General features: G+C 44.8%; 1 pseudogene; it reads left to right on the forward strand.

Moving 5' to 3' along the window:
• Positions 1–1,939: 1,939 nt before the first annotated feature.
• LOC147339969 (melanoma-associated antigen B4-like) lies at positions 1,940–2,990 on the forward strand (annotated as a pseudogene).
• The last annotated feature ends 12,573 nt before the right edge of the window (positions 2,991–15,563 follow it).

Here is a 15,563-nt window from a genome sequence, read left to right on the forward strand (position 1 = left end):
ACCAGGGAATGCTAGTGGATGAGAAGTGGCCCTTTTAAATGATCACCTTAATAGACTATCACCCAGGGACTAAAAGAGAAAAGTTAGTATCACAGTAACTGTACAAAACGAAGGAACTTCATCTCAGAACTTTTGAGCAATGACCCTGCAATCGACTGACAGCCCACAGTGAGAACTGTCAGGCTAAGAAGCCCCTTCACTTGCTCTTCTGGAATTGTATGAGCATGGTTGGGGACAGGGGTGGACTTATACCAGAAAGGTAAGGATTTCCAGGCCCTGTCAGCAGTCAATATGAATGAAGTTTCTGAGTGAGACGTGAGGGGTTCCACACCACAGAAGACAGTCTCCCATCCTTCCCTCTCAGCTCATCTTACCTGTAGCAGCCATTTCCAGGAAGCCTTGGGTAGAAATGGTGGGAAGAGACGTATGTGCACTTCATACCAGGAGACTCGGGGGTTCACATCTTCCATATGAGGCCTTGGCCTCACGTCAGCAGATGGGATGTAGCCCAGCATCTACAGGGGTTAAGGCAAGGCATGGAGAACGACAGAGCTTTGCTTACTACAGAAGAGGGAGCCGGAGAGAGCCAAAGAGAGCCTTCGGTGTTGGTCTCATGGGCTCCAGAAAGGTTGTTAGGCTTGGGCTCCCCAATTCTTCGTTGGGAGTGCTGACACAAGTGAGAGGCATGGAGAGAGACAGCTGTCAGTTCAGGACAGGGATGTCCCAGGACCCCTTAATAGTCAAGGGAAAGTCCATGTGCCAATCCTGTGAGAAGCACCCCCGGAATCCCTTCAGTCCAGGTCCTACCCCTGCTGTCCTCCTGGAGCCCAGATGTGCATGACAGGAAGTGACGTCCTCCTAAGCACACTGGGGGAGTGATGCCATCCTTGACAGTGCCATTATCTCTGAGAACTGTCGTTGAGGGTGGCCAGAGGGAGCAGTCCCAAGTGTCATCGGGTGTCAAGATCAGAGGTGATGTGAGTTACAAGTGCAGGGACATGTCTCTGTACCCCCATTCCCTCTTCCCTCTGCAAAAAGGGGGCCGCACAGCCTCCAGCCACCCTACCCCTGCATTCAAACCAGAGGTTCCAGTCTAGCTCTTAGGCCACAAGACCATCCACTAATCCCTAAGGGGTCTTGGAAAAGAATGCCTCGGTCAGGCTCTGCTGGACCCCAGCTCTGCTCAGCAGAGGAAGGACCACGAGCCCTGTCAAGTGAAAGAGGGACCCTTGGGGGGACTGAGGGTCCCCATACACCAGAACGGCAGCCATGTGTAACCCCCACTCACTGCAATTTGGCTGCAGATTATCCGGCTGAAGGGCTCCCTCACTGCGACCTCGGACACGGGACACTTGGAGAAGAGGGGACTTTGGTCTGAGGGGCTAGCAGCTGGTCAGTAGAGGGAGGATGTCAGGGTTCGGGAAGAGTCAGGATGAGGGCCATCTTCCCCAACAAATGGGTGACTCAGGAACCTCCCTTCTGCTTAGCGCTTCCCCCCGGCCAAACATCGGGAAGGGGGACGGTGTCAATTTCAGACAGGAGAGGGAACAGCCTGGGTCCGGGAGAGGGGGCATTGGATATGGGGATGTCTCGCCCCAATTTTCATCCTGAGTCTGAATGTCAGCTGAGAGGACCTGCCTCCCCTGCCAGCCCCCACTGGTCCCCCTTTTAACGCCTAGGCAGGACTGTGTGCTGCACCCCAGGGCTCACTCTCCGTTGCTACTCAGTGGTCTCAGGGGACAGGCTGACCAGGAAAACAGGAGCCCTGTGGGTCCTAGAGCACTGGCCTCCAGGACCCCTCAGAGGGGGCTTCCATTCAAGCCAGGGAGGACTCTCCTCGCTGAAGGTTCTCACAGCATGTCCTTGTCCCTCCTCCAGGTGCCTTCCTGCCTGCTTTCCTGCTCGCACTCCCACCTGCAGTCCCTGACCTGCTGTCACCATGCCTCGGAGGCACAAGAGCAAGTCTCATGCCCGAGGGAAATGCCAACAGGTCTGGGGGGGACACTCAGGAGGCCCAGGCCAGTGCTGCTGCAGCCCCAAAGGAGCAGTGACCCTCCTCCCCCTCTTCTGCCCCTCAGGGTTCTTTCCCAAACTCCCCTGCTGCCGGTGATTGCCAGGAGCTTCAGGGAGCCATGGTCCCTAGCTCTCCTGATGCAGGGCCTTCATGTGCAGCATCTGATGAAGGTGTCCAGGGCCCCGAGGAGGAAAGTGCAGGTGCCTCCCAGGAAGCCCCTGCCACTCAGAGGCCTTGCAAAGATGCTCTGGCCAGGAAGGCCAGGATACTGGTGGAGTTCCTGCTGGAGAAGTACACCAAGAAGTAACCCATCATGCAGAGCGCCCTGATGAAAACCGTCAGCAGGAAGTACAGGCAGCATTTCCCTGAGATCCTCAGTACAGTCCGTGAGTGCGTGGAAGCTGGTCTTTGGCCTGGAGGTGAAGGAAGTCGACCGTAGAGGGAACATCTACACTCTCATCAGGAAGCTAAACCTCAGGGGAAATGATTGTCTGCGTCATGAGGGGGCCCTACCCAAGTCTCCTCATGGTGCTCCTGGGGGTCATCTTCATGAATGGTAACCGCACCAATGAGGAGGAGATCTGGGAATTCCTCAGTATGTTGGGGGTCTATGCTGGGAGGAGGCACTGCATCTTTGGGGAGCCCAGAAGGCTCATCACCAAATATCTGGTGCAGAAGGAGTACCTGAACTACCGCCGGGTACCCGATAGTGATCTTCCGCACTACAAGTTCCTGTGGGGCCCGAGAGCTTGTGCTGAGACCAGTAAGATGAAGGTACTGGAGGTTCTAGCCAAGTTCCACGGTAGGGTCCCTAGTTCCTTCCCAGAACTCTACGATGAGGCTCTGAGATCAGGCGGAGACATCAGGACTGAGAGGTGCGGCCAGGGCTCCAACCATGGCTGAGGCCAGTGCCCCAACCATGGCTGAGGCCAGTGCCCCTTCCAGGGCCAAGTCCTGCAGCTCCTCCCACATCTAGGGAGGGGGGCAGGGCACTTTGTTCCCTTTGTTGGAAGAGAGCAGTCAAGCTCCTAAATAGTTCAGAGTAGTAGGGGTGGAGGGAACAAAATCCATATCTTCTTACAGTTTAAATGGTAAGTGAGTTTAGGTCTAGTTTGTTTTAGCAAAATATGTATCTGTTTTCTTGTATTCACATGAGAAATACCTAATGAATGATGATTTAAATTAGAAATGTAAAGAGGAGTATTTTCAAATGTTCTTACTTTTGATAAGGTGTATTGTGCTTCAGAATTCAAATGTATGAATCATAAATCATAGTTTCCAGCTGTTTAATGTTTTAAAAGTTTGTGTATTTGTAAAACACACTGAAAGTACTGAATATATTGTTCACAATGCAAAGAAGATAACGTCGCATTAGAAGAGAATTTTTCTTGAAGAGTAGTCAAGCTTCTAAAGAGTGCATGGTAGTGGAGGTTAGATCACATTTCTTTAGATCACATTTCTCTTTCTCTTTCACATGAGTAACTTCTACATATTATTTGTTTCATTTTTTTTCCCCAAATATTTTTACTTCTAAGAGGTTGTTTCTCCTCAGAGTATTAATTTGGTAATGATACTGCTGTCATGTTCATTGCTGTTTTAAAAGTTTTAAAGGTACAGTTTTGGTAGGTATAAAAGAAATTCAGGAGCCATCTATATTGTCTTTATGATCTGAAAGTAGGTAACATAGCACTGCAAGAGTGATTTTCATGCTAATGTGAAAGAAGACCACAGAAACTATTGAGAAACAAAAAGAAAATGGAGAAAAGAATAGAGTAAAAAGTCTTTAAGTTGTGGTTTACCTTCTTTCTTTTAAACTTCCTTTTAGGAAAAATAAAAAATACTTTGATGTATTTAGCTCATTTAAAAATATTTGTTTCTTTTGTCCTAATTTACTGCATATTCTCTGCTCTCTCCTGGATTAAAAGTTAACTCAGGTGGGAAGGTGGTATTTGAGTGGTTCATTGTAATCATAACTTCCACTTATTACAAACCAATACTTAATCAGTATGCCACTGCTTTATATGTAGAACATGCATTCCAGCATTCATGCAGCATCAGATTTAGCAGACTCCATTTGTGAATGGATAACTTGCAAATTTCTCAAGTTCATAAACTGATGAAGTGACCTTTCTAGGACTAGTCCCCCGATCTGGATTAGTGCAGAGCCCACAATGTGCCACTTCTCCCAGCCTAAGCCAGACATCATGTCTTTTCATTCATTTTTCCTCTAAACACTCCAAAAAATGTGTCTAGTTGGATACATGGGGCCATGTCCCAAAGAACTGCTTTGGAATAAAGTTTAAAAAATGCTGATAAATGAATGGTATGAAAGAAGACAAAACTACTCAGGGACAATGTGGTCATGAACACATGCAGTGTCAGATACCCTGAAAAGATCAATATGCCCTCATTTATCCTTCTTGATTCTCAGGGACATAAAAGCCTTAGCTCAAGTGCTGTGTCCTCAGGTCAATGGATGGAAGAGTCCCAGCCTCTGATACTTATCAAGGGGAAGATTTTAGAACACTAGGGGTCCCACAAACTATATCCTGCTTCTTGCCTTGTGTGGCCATGGGGAGAGCAGTCTGTCTGAGGTGTTCTTTCCTTTCCTACAGGGCAAGGGTGGGAGGGGTTCTCAGGAAGTTGAGTGCCTTGGTCTTGTGACAGCAGCTCCAATTCTGCCCAAGTAGGAGATCCTAAGAGGCCTTCATAGGATTTACAGTGAGGACACTGGGTGCTGATGAGTGGACACACCCCCCCCCCCCCGGCCATTGCAAGGGGGATGGCACAGAGGAACAGGCAAGGGTAGCCAGGGAGTAGTTCTCTCACCTCCCCTTCTGTTGTCTCAAGAGGGCAAAAGCCTTGGCCACAGGTCAGCTGATTCAGCCAGTAGAGAGGGTGGATTCCCATATGCTACTGGAAGTCAAGGTAAGAAACCTGATCTAAGACTGGGGGACCACTGACTCCAGAAGAGAGTGGAGCCCTAGAATGTTTTCCTCCAAAGAAGGCCCCAGTAGCTTTGCACACATCTGGCTCATCCTGTCTTCCAATCCAGAACTTCCAAGAAAGTAATGCCTTTGTTCTGAGGATCACAGCCTCAGGTGAGCAGAGGCTGCAGTCTGGGTCTGGTCAGGAGTGAGGATGAGGTCCCTGAACGAGGGGCAAGAGGACCACTCAGCCCAGAACAGGGGAGACTGTGGAGGCCCAGCCCTGATATCAGCCCTATGAGACCCAGGAGAAAGCTTTCTGGCTGAAGTATTCTCTTTCCACTGGAGTGGTCTCAGGGAGGTGAGATCCTTGGTCTACTGGGAGAAGCCTCACTTCAGTACAGAGTGGAAGCTAGTGACTCCAAATGAGAATAAAGGGACTGCACCTAGAACATAGCTCCACCCCTCTACACCTCGCACTCAAAAATTTGGGAACATGGGCATGATGCACCCCACACATTTCTTTTTAGAGCATCTCAGGAGGTATGGTGCTGGGGCTCAGGGCTCAACCTCAGGATGAATTCCAGTTCATGCCAAGAGTCAAGTAGAGGACCATGAGGACTAAAGGAACCACTCACACTATACCACTTTTACAGAATCCCTCCCCTAGGATCAGCCATGTGTGACCACAGGTTGCCAGCCCTCACATCCTCTGAGGAGGTCTCAGGGAATTTAAGGCTGTCGCAGGAGAGGACAGGTCTCGTTAGGAGATGGGAAGTCAGTGTGAGGACCTGGAGAGAGGACAGTAATAGTGAAGAGAGGGAGGAAATACAGGTCTTCCTAGGAGCCTGACTGAGGACAGGTGCAGCCAGCCATCAGAAGGCCTCAATTTCCAGTCACAGCTTTCTGGCCTGAGAGACCACAGGTAGATGTGGTAACTTAGGCAACCTCTGCTTTCTTCTATTGGGTCTCAGAGAGTGGTGGGCCTTACTCTGAGCACATGTCCTCAGGTAAAATGATAGGAGCTGCAAGACCTCCCAGCAGTTCCCAGAGGACCCCTGGTCATTTTCCCAGAGGAGCTTCAAGTAACCCTTGATGTGGCAGGGAAGACACTTCTTTCATACGTGGGTCAGCTTCTCTGTGCAGACTGATTTCCCTGGGCCTTTGTCCTTCCAATCCTCCATGATAAAGGGAATTGAAGGAAGGCTTCAAACCAAGTGGCGTGCTCCTCCCCTCAAGTCCTTGCTAAGAAAGTTTACCTTTGATGTTTCTGCACATGCAGGACTGCTCCTTCCACTTGTTGGGAAGAAAATTGCTCACTAAATTCTAGACAATAGTCCAAGTTGGAGACTTTCATTAGAAGGCTCCCACCAAGAGAAACGACAGCTCTTGGCTCGGGGAGCCTGCCTCCATATGACAGGGATAGAATAGCATAGGATACAGGTAGCTGTCCCAGGTGATTCTATGGAAAAGAATCTACGTGCAATACAGGAGATGAAGGTTTGATCGCTGTTCTGGAATATCTCCTGGAGGAGGAAGTGGCTACCCATTCCAGTATTCCTGCCTGGAGAATCCCATGGACAGAGAGCCTGGAGTGCTGCAGTTCATGGGGTTGCAAAGAATCAGACATGAATGAGGGCTTGAGCACAGACAGACAGACTGGTAGATCTAGAAGTCTAGGAGGGGAATAGAGGTAGAGAAACATAGGAACAATTGGTAGACAATTGGAAGTTAACATTGTTCAAGAAAGGTATCAGAATGTAGTGGAAGAAGGCAGGTTTGTTTAAATATAAAGCCATAAATAATACATGAGATGTTCCCCAGGCCTTTAGGTAAAACAGGAATGTCACGACCCTTCTATCCATTTGAAGAAGTTCTACAATAATCCAAGTTTGACCTCATAAGGTCAGATACTCTCCTGCTCCAAATGAATTGGGAGGCAGTGATGTAAGCCTGACCTGTACTCAAAGAAGGCAGTCTTTCCTAGTCCTCCACTTTTCATTGACTATAGAATGTATTCCACTTAATCCTCCAGGCAGAGCTCCATCACCTGACCGCTTGCATCACATATAAATTAATCTATTTCTGCCTAACACTTTGCCTCTTGCTGAATTCCTTCTGTGCTGGGACACAAACAACCTGAGCTGCCCTAAGTCCAGCTACCAGGTGAGTGATTCTAATTAAAAGACCATGGTTCAAGTCCCAAACTGGATTTTTGGGGAGTTGGAGTCCTGGCCATGTGGATTTGAGTCAAAACCTGGTGTGATAGGTTTCAGCTGGAGGAGGTCTCCTTGCCACCCCTTTGAAAATTTTAAACTATGGCCTGTTAAACTGGCTCATAGGGTTAGAATGAAAGTCACTTTCTTCTGCATTTCTCGGCACCTAGACTCCCCAATATCTTTGCCTTTGGGTGTCCAAATCCAGACACTGTATGCCATGAATGCCTCCACTTTATGTTTATAAAATTTAAGCTGAAAGTTTCCACAGGATAGGTTGAGAATGGACAAAAAAAGAAAACAAAAGAAATTGAGCTAAAATTTTTCTGGCTACCTTCTGAAATATGGCTGTCCTGGTGCCTCAGATGGTAAAGAAACTACCTGAAATGGCAGGAGACTGGGGTTCAATCCCTGGATTGGGAAGTTCCTCTGGAGAAGGGAATGGCAACCCACTCCAGTATTCCTGCCCAGAGAATCCCATGGACAGAGATCCTGGAGGGCTACAATCCATGGGGCCACAATGAGTCAGTCATGACTTAGAGACTGAACAACAACAGCAATCTCCTAACACTTCTTCTACTTTACCATTTCTTACTGCAACTAGTGAAGCCCATGCATCCTAGAGCCTGTGCTCCACAGTTAGAGAAGCCACCACAATGAGAAGCCAGTGCTTCCCAACGAAGGGTAGCCCCTGCTCCTTGAAACTAGAGAACACACACGCAGCAATGAAGAGCCAGCAAAACCAAAATTAAATACATAAATAATTTCTTTAAAAATATACTCAGGGAAGACACAACGGCCCCTGGGGCGAGAACTGAACCACATTCTTCCCAGCAAGATCACAGGTGAGGGATGCCACAGCCATGAAAAGGCCATAAGGGAATTAAGTGACACCCAAAGCCCCTTATGAGCATTCGTCATTTCCTTTTCAGATGGGTAACTGACTGTCCATCGCTGAAGACGTGCCCTTAGGATTCCAGCGAGGTCCCTTATGTCCAAGTCTTCCTTGCCTTTAGGAAAAACTCTGAACTTTGAAAGACTTGCCAGGTAGACTCTGCTGGCTTGGCAATGTTTAATTTGTCTACAAAAGCCCTTCCCCTTCTCCAGATGATACTAACCATCAGCAAGCCACTGAGCCCTGTTCACAGGAAGTTTTTCTGGACAAAAGAAGGAGCCTCTTGGACCACAGACCTCTTCTGCATTTGTACTCAGCATTGAACACCACTACTCCTGGCCCCCATCACCAATGATTTGCCCTCTAACCTGGGGCTCCAGAAATCCTTAAACTCTATCCACCTCAGGAAGGCATAGGGCCCACCAGACTTCCATAAGAATCCAAGTTCCCTTCTCCATGTAGGATCTCAGTTGGATAAAAAAGATTAGGGAAAATTCTCAGATGACCCCAAAAAATATCTAGACAAGTTTAGACATCTATGACTTTTGAATTAATCCAGAAGGACATTTATATCATCCTTGCTCAGACACTCTCTCAGGCAGAAAGGACAACTATATACAGATTCTGCACTCAGCTGGGAGACAGCTATCACATGACAAACTCCCAACCATTTCCCATGGGAACGATGGCTGTTCCCTGTTCAGAATCTAATTGGGAGTGTAATACTTGTGCCAGGTTAGCAGCCAGGGATGCTTTGTCTTCCTCTTCCCCACCTGAACACTGGTGGTCAGAGTACACCCAGAGAGGCTCCCTTTTCTGGCCAATGACCACCACTAGGTTTCCAGCCATGTCAGGACCAAGCAAGATAAAACTGCCAGCATGGGGTGTCACAGGTGCACCAAGATGTAAACAGTGACTAATGTAACCCAGGGTTCATGATGCCATATTTATAAAAAATAGCACTGTGGTTCCTGTCTTCCCTCCCACTCCATGGATTTAGCTTGGGTACTTTTGGGTAACTGCCTGCACACTAGGAGAAAAGTTATATAACCTAAAGCTGTCCATCAACTTGTCAGTCAAATGACACAGGACACATATGACCCTACCACATGGCAGGACTGCTTCTGGTTTCCAGACAGCCTGCTCTCCTCCTTCTCAGGAGTGTAATTTTGCTCTGCTTCATAAAACTGCTACTTAAAACTGCTCTGTTTCTCTAATAAATTCTTTCTCTTTGGGAAGACAAAAACAGGAAATCAACGTTCCACTGCTGAAAATATGGATCACATATTTATTACTGTTTATCAGGTTCCAGTTAAAGTTTTTATATTTTATAATGCAAATTTAGAAACTTTTGATTGCTGTGTGATCTAGACAAAGAAAACACAGCAATGGAAGAGGGATTTTCATGCAAATTTCAAGAGACTCTGTGGTAAAATAACTTAGGTCAAGTAAAATAGAAAAGAAAAAGTAAATTTTGGTAAGTTTTTGGTTTTGGTAAATTATTTTAATACTCTTTTTTAGTAAAAGTATTTCCTGAGTTTATTCAAGATGTGGAAGAAATTAAATAGTAATAAAGTAGACAACTTTATTATTGTCACTTGTATTTCCAACCACTAATTTAGTATCTACTCCTTGGAATGCTCCATGGCAGGACTGGGGATGGTAATAAAAAGAAGCCTGAGCCACTGTCCATAGAAGTTAAGTGTCTATAAGTTGCCGCCATATCAAGCAGATGGGGAGATACCCTTTGAGACCTGAACATGTGACAAGTTGAAACCAGGGATGAGAACGAGAGGAGGTTGCAGATTAGAGCAAGTCAAAAGTAAATGCTTTGAGGCAACAAATGTGGGCGTGTTGGCACACTGCAGTTCCCTTGAGGATGTAATTTGAAGTTACGTGGGTTGGTGGGCTAAATGAGGCTGAGTGAATTGAGGGCAGAGGGTGACCCTGAAATGGGGGGTTTAAGTTGAGAAGCTGAAGAATGGAATGGAAGATTACTCTTAATTCTTACTTTGAGACTGTGGGTAAAACAGAGAGACTCTCCACCTGGGACAGGAATAAAATGAATTCTGTGCTCCTGCCCCAGTATAGGGAAACACAGTGCACAAACTGGGGATTTAACCCCACTGCCTCCAGGGTGTTTGCCGGAAAGAAGGATGGTATTTCCTTGAACTGAGATATCTAATACCCACTGTAACAGCACTCTCCATACTGGAGTCAGAGGCCACTATGTTACAGAAATGTTCTACTACCTATTTTAAGCATAATTTGGGGAACTTCAAATGAAGGCTACACTTTTCGTGCTGGTAAAATTAATGAAAATGGGGGGGTGGTATGGATGACAAGGCAACTGGAAGGGAAGATCTTTGTCCTTGACACAAATTCTAGAAGTTCTGAGTAGCATCCAGGCAGGAGAGATTCCTCTATATTCAAATGACATATTTACAAACGGGGAAATTTTATTTAGTTTTACTAAGCAGAACTGTGTTCATTCTGAACGTGCCACATATTTCTGATATCTCATGCAACTAAAAAAAAAAATTCACAAACTATGGTCTGTGGTCATTATCAGAGGAATAAATGTCATTCTTTGAAATCTATTTTTGCAAGAGCTTTATAAATACCACATATATTACAATAGTTCTACAAAATAGGGTTTAGAAGACTCACTTTGCAGATTACGAATTTGGTAATATTCTCAAGTTCACAAGACTTGTGACAGAGCTGGAAATAGACATTTGGTCTGCATCTGTCGAGAGGCCACACTTAACCACTCCTCCAAGCCTGAGGCAGACCTAGTGTCCTTCAGTTCTCCTGTCATCTCACTACTCCAAACTGTATTTCAGAGGCTTCTGTTTCAAGACAGTGGTGTAGGAGGATGTCTGTTTGTCTCCTCCTGCACCATAACTGCAGCTAGCTGTTGAACAACTATCAATAGGAGGATGCTGGAACACACTAAAAATGATACCCCACGTTCAAAGAAAAAGTGGAAGTCTCAACAAGATAATACGAGAGGTACAATCACAATGAATTCAAATCCCATACCCTCTGAGTAGGTAACTGAAGAACAAAAATACGAAAGAAGTTCTCCCACGATTGTGAAAGCTCTGCACCTCACATCAAGGAATGCAGCCTGCAGTTCTCACAAAGGGAATTCCCTGGTCATCTGACCTTGAAGGGCAGTGGGATTTGATTATAGGACTCCCACAGAAGTAGGGAAAACAGACACACCACTCTTGAGGGCACAAACAAAATCTCGCATGCACCAAGACCCAGAGAAAAGGAGCATTTACTCCACAGGAGACTGAATCAGACCTACTTCCAAGTGTTCAACAGTCTCCTGTGGAGGCATGGGTCAGCTGGGGCTCACACAGGGATGAGGCACTAGCAGAAGCAGTCCTAGAGGTTCTCCTTGGTGTAAGGCTTCTTACAGGTCAGCATTAACTCTGCCATAGAGACCACAGACCCATAATTCAAAAAGAAGCAAGCACTCTAATGTTCACTGCAGGACTGTTTACAACAACTAGCACGTGGGAGAAATGTAGATGTACATCGACAGATGCAAGTATAAAGAAGCTGTGGAAGGTATATGCAATGGAATATTGTGCTTGTTATTTTGTCGCTAAGTTGTATGTGATTCTTCTCAGACCCCAAGGACTGTAGCTTACCAGAATCCTCTGTCCTTGGGATTTCCCAGGTAAAAATATTGGGGTGTGTTGCCATTTCCTTCTTCAGGGAATTTTCCTGACCCAGAAATTGAAATCACAGTTCCTGCATTGGCAGGCAGATTATTTACCATTGACCCACCAGGGTAGCCCAGTGGAATATTACTCAGTCATAAAAATGAAAAAAATTGTGTCATTGTTAGAGAGGTGGATGGACCTAGAGAGTGTTATACAGAGAAGGAAGTCAGAAAGAGAAAAACAAAGATTGAAAATAAACGTATATATGTGGGATCGAGAATGGCATAGGTGATCCTATTTGCAAAGCAGAAATGAAGACAGTGATATAGAGAACTAATGTATGGTACCAAGGGCCAAAGGGTTAGGGTGGGAGGAATTAGAATATTGGGATTGACACATACACACTATTTACACTATGTATAAAATAGACCACTGTTGGGAATATACTGTATAGCACAGGGAACTCTCCTTAATTCACTGGGATGTCCTCAATGCGAGGGAAATCCAAAGTGAGAGGATATATGTATATGTATGTCTGATTACTTTTAGTATGGAACAGAAGCTAATACAACATTGTAAAACAATATACTGCAAGAAATATTTGCTGCCATTGACTCTAAACAGTGACTGTAAATGTACTTTTATTTAAACATTTTTTGATTTTCCAAAGAACAATGCAAAGTAAATCAGATTTTCCTTCATAGGCTGTTATTTCACACAGTGTTTTTATATGTTAACATGTACCTTTCAAAATGTAAATATCATACAAAGGAAACTAGGATTAACTTTTAAAATTTCTCGTCTTTACTGTAATTGTTTTTACTTTCCTAGTTAGTATGGGAGGGCAAAACATGCAATCTCAAAATGTCTCTTTTGATACACAGATTGTTCTAACTGAAAACATTCAAGGCCAAAAGACTCAGAAAGGAACTTGACCTTTGGCCTAACTGCCTGAAGGAACTTAGACAAAGTTCCTATTCCCTGAAGAGAACTATGACCAGACATAACTGCAAAGATTATGGGCAAGGTGTGGTGGGGAAATCTTGGCAGGGCCTAGAGATGAGAGTCCATTCTGTGGCCCAGGGTCTCTGCCTGGCACAGAATACATCCATTTACCAACATTCCCTTTCCCATCGCCACGTGAACTGTCTTCCTATCTTTTCAGGTCCCAAAGAACTACCATTAAAACTTTCTTTTCTCTTTGGCTCTGGGCTTTGGCCATGTTGATGAGTTATTCAGTTTTCCTGGGTCTCTCTCACACCTATGTGTTATTATACTTTTATTTTATCCTATTAATCTGTCTCACATCAGTTTAATTCTTCAGCCACCCACAAAAACCTAGAATGGCAGAGGGATGTATCATCCTCCTCCATATTAGCTACATCTCACATATTTCTCTCTGTGTTCAAAATACTTAATGAGGTCTTCAATAACAAACTAATGGCTACGAATGTCATTAAGGATTTTACTCATATTGATATAATTACATGTTTCTTTATGCTTTTCTAATTTTTATTTATTTATTTACTGAACATTACCCCGCCCAATAGAGCAAGAGCCAGGTTTCCTCATAACCAGTCCCTCCCATCAGCAAGCTTCCACAAGCCTCTTCAACTCATTCTTCAGAGGGCAGACAGAAGAACTACAATGCCCTATTCTCTAGAACAAAAACCACAATCACACTTAGCTAACCTAAATGATCATGTGGATCACACCTTTGTGTAACTCAAAAGCTATGGGCCAGGCTTTGCAGGGCCAGCCAAGGTGGACAGGTCATGGTGGAGAATTCTAACAAAATGTTGTCCACTGGAGAGAACAGCAAACCACTTCAGTATCCTTGCCTCGAGAACCCCATGAACATCATGAAAAGGCAAAAAGATATGATACCAGGAGATCATACAAGGGGGAGATACCTGAGCCCCCCAGGTCAGTAGGTGTTTAATATGTTATTGGGGAAGAGCCCAGAAATAGCTCCAGAAAGAATGAAGAGACTGGGCCAAAGTCAAAATGACACTTAGTTGTGGATGTGTCTGGTGGTTAACGTAAAGTCCAATGCTGTAAAGAACAGTACTACACAGGAACCTTGAATGTTAGGTCCATGAATCAGTGAAAATTGGTCAAGCAGGAGATGGCAAGAGTGACCGTCAACATTTTAGAAATCAGACAATTAACATGGACAGGAATGGGTGAATTTAATTGAGATTACCATTGTACCTGTGGGCAAAAATCCATTAGAAGAAATGGAGCAGTCTCATAGTCAAAAAAAGAGTGCGAACTGCAGGTACTGGGTGCAGTGTCCACAAGGACAGAATGATCTTGGTTCATTTCCAAGGCAAAGCATTCAGCATCACAGTAATCCAAGTCTATGCTCCAACCACTGATGCCAAAGAAGCTAGAGTCCAGTGGTGCTATGAAGATGTACATCACAGCCTAGAACTAATATTCCCCAAAAATGTCCTTTTCATACTGGGGACAGGAATGGAAAAGTAGGAACTAAAGGAATAACTTGCAGCTGAAGATGGAGAAGCTCTACATAGTCTGCATAAACATGACCCGGAGCTCACTCTGGCTCAGATCATAAGCTTCTTACTGCAAAATACAGACTTAAGTTGAAGAAAGTACAGAAAATCACTAGGCCATTGAAATATGACCTAAATCAAGTTTCTTATGATTATACAGTGGAGGTGAGGAATAGTTTCGAGGGATATGATCTTGTAGGAAGACTGCCTGAAAAACTAAAGATGAAGGTTCAGAACAAGGTATAGGAGGTGGTAACCAAAACCATCCACAAGAAAAAAATTGAAATAGGCTAAATGGTTGTCTGAGAAAGTCTTACAAATACCTGAGAACAAAAGGAAGCAAAAGGCAAAGGAAAGATATACCAAACTGAATGCAGATTTCCAAAGAACAGCAAGGAGTAATAAGAGAGCATTTTCAAGTGAACAATGCCAAGAAATAGAGGGAAAAAATAGAATGGGAAAGACTAGAGTTCTCTTCAAGAAAATTACAGATACCAAGGGAACATTTCATGCAAAGATGGGCACAATAAAGGACAGAAACTATAGGGACACAACAGAAGCAAAAGATTTTAAGAAGTGGTGGCAAGGATATACAGAATAACTGTTCAACAAAGGTCTTTATGACCCAGATAACAGCAATGTTGTGATCACTCACTTAGAGCCAGACATCCAGGAGTGTGAAGTCAAGTGGGCCTTAGGAAGCATTCCTAAGAACAAAGCTAGTGGAGTTGATGGAATTTCAGCTGAGCTATTTCAAACCCTAAATGATGATGTTGTTAAAGTATTGCACTCAATATGCCAGCAAATTTGGACCACTCAGCAGAGGACACAGGACTGGAAAAGGTAAGCTTTCATTCCAATCCCAAAGAAGTGCAATGCCAATGAATGTTCAAACTATCATATAATGGCGCTCATTTCACATGCTAGGAAGGGAATGCTCAAAATTCTTTGAGCTATGCTTCAACAGTATCTGAAGAGAGAACTTTAATATGTACATGCTGGATTCAGAAAACCCAGAGGAATCAGATATCAAATTGGTAATTTCCATTGGGTCACAGGCAAAGCAACAGAACTCCAGAAAAACTTCTACTTGTTTGACTATGCAAAAGCCTTTGCCTGTGTGTATCACAGGAAACTGCAAAATTATTAAAGAGATGGGAATACCAGACCACCTTACCCGCCTTCTGAGAAACCGGTGTACAGGTCAAGAAGCAACAGTTAGAAGTGGAAAAGGAACAACAGACAGGTTCAAAATTGGGACACGGGTACATTAAGGCTGCATATTGTCACCCTGATTATTTAAGTTATA

This window comes from Bos grunniens, chromosome X (assembly GCF_055505025.1).
Source record: "Bos grunniens cultivar Pamir isolate PY7600 chromosome X, Bosgru_T2T1.0, whole genome shotgun sequence".
In the NCBI taxonomy this organism is placed as follows: Eukaryota; Metazoa; Chordata; class Mammalia; order Artiodactyla; family Bovidae; genus Bos; species Bos grunniens.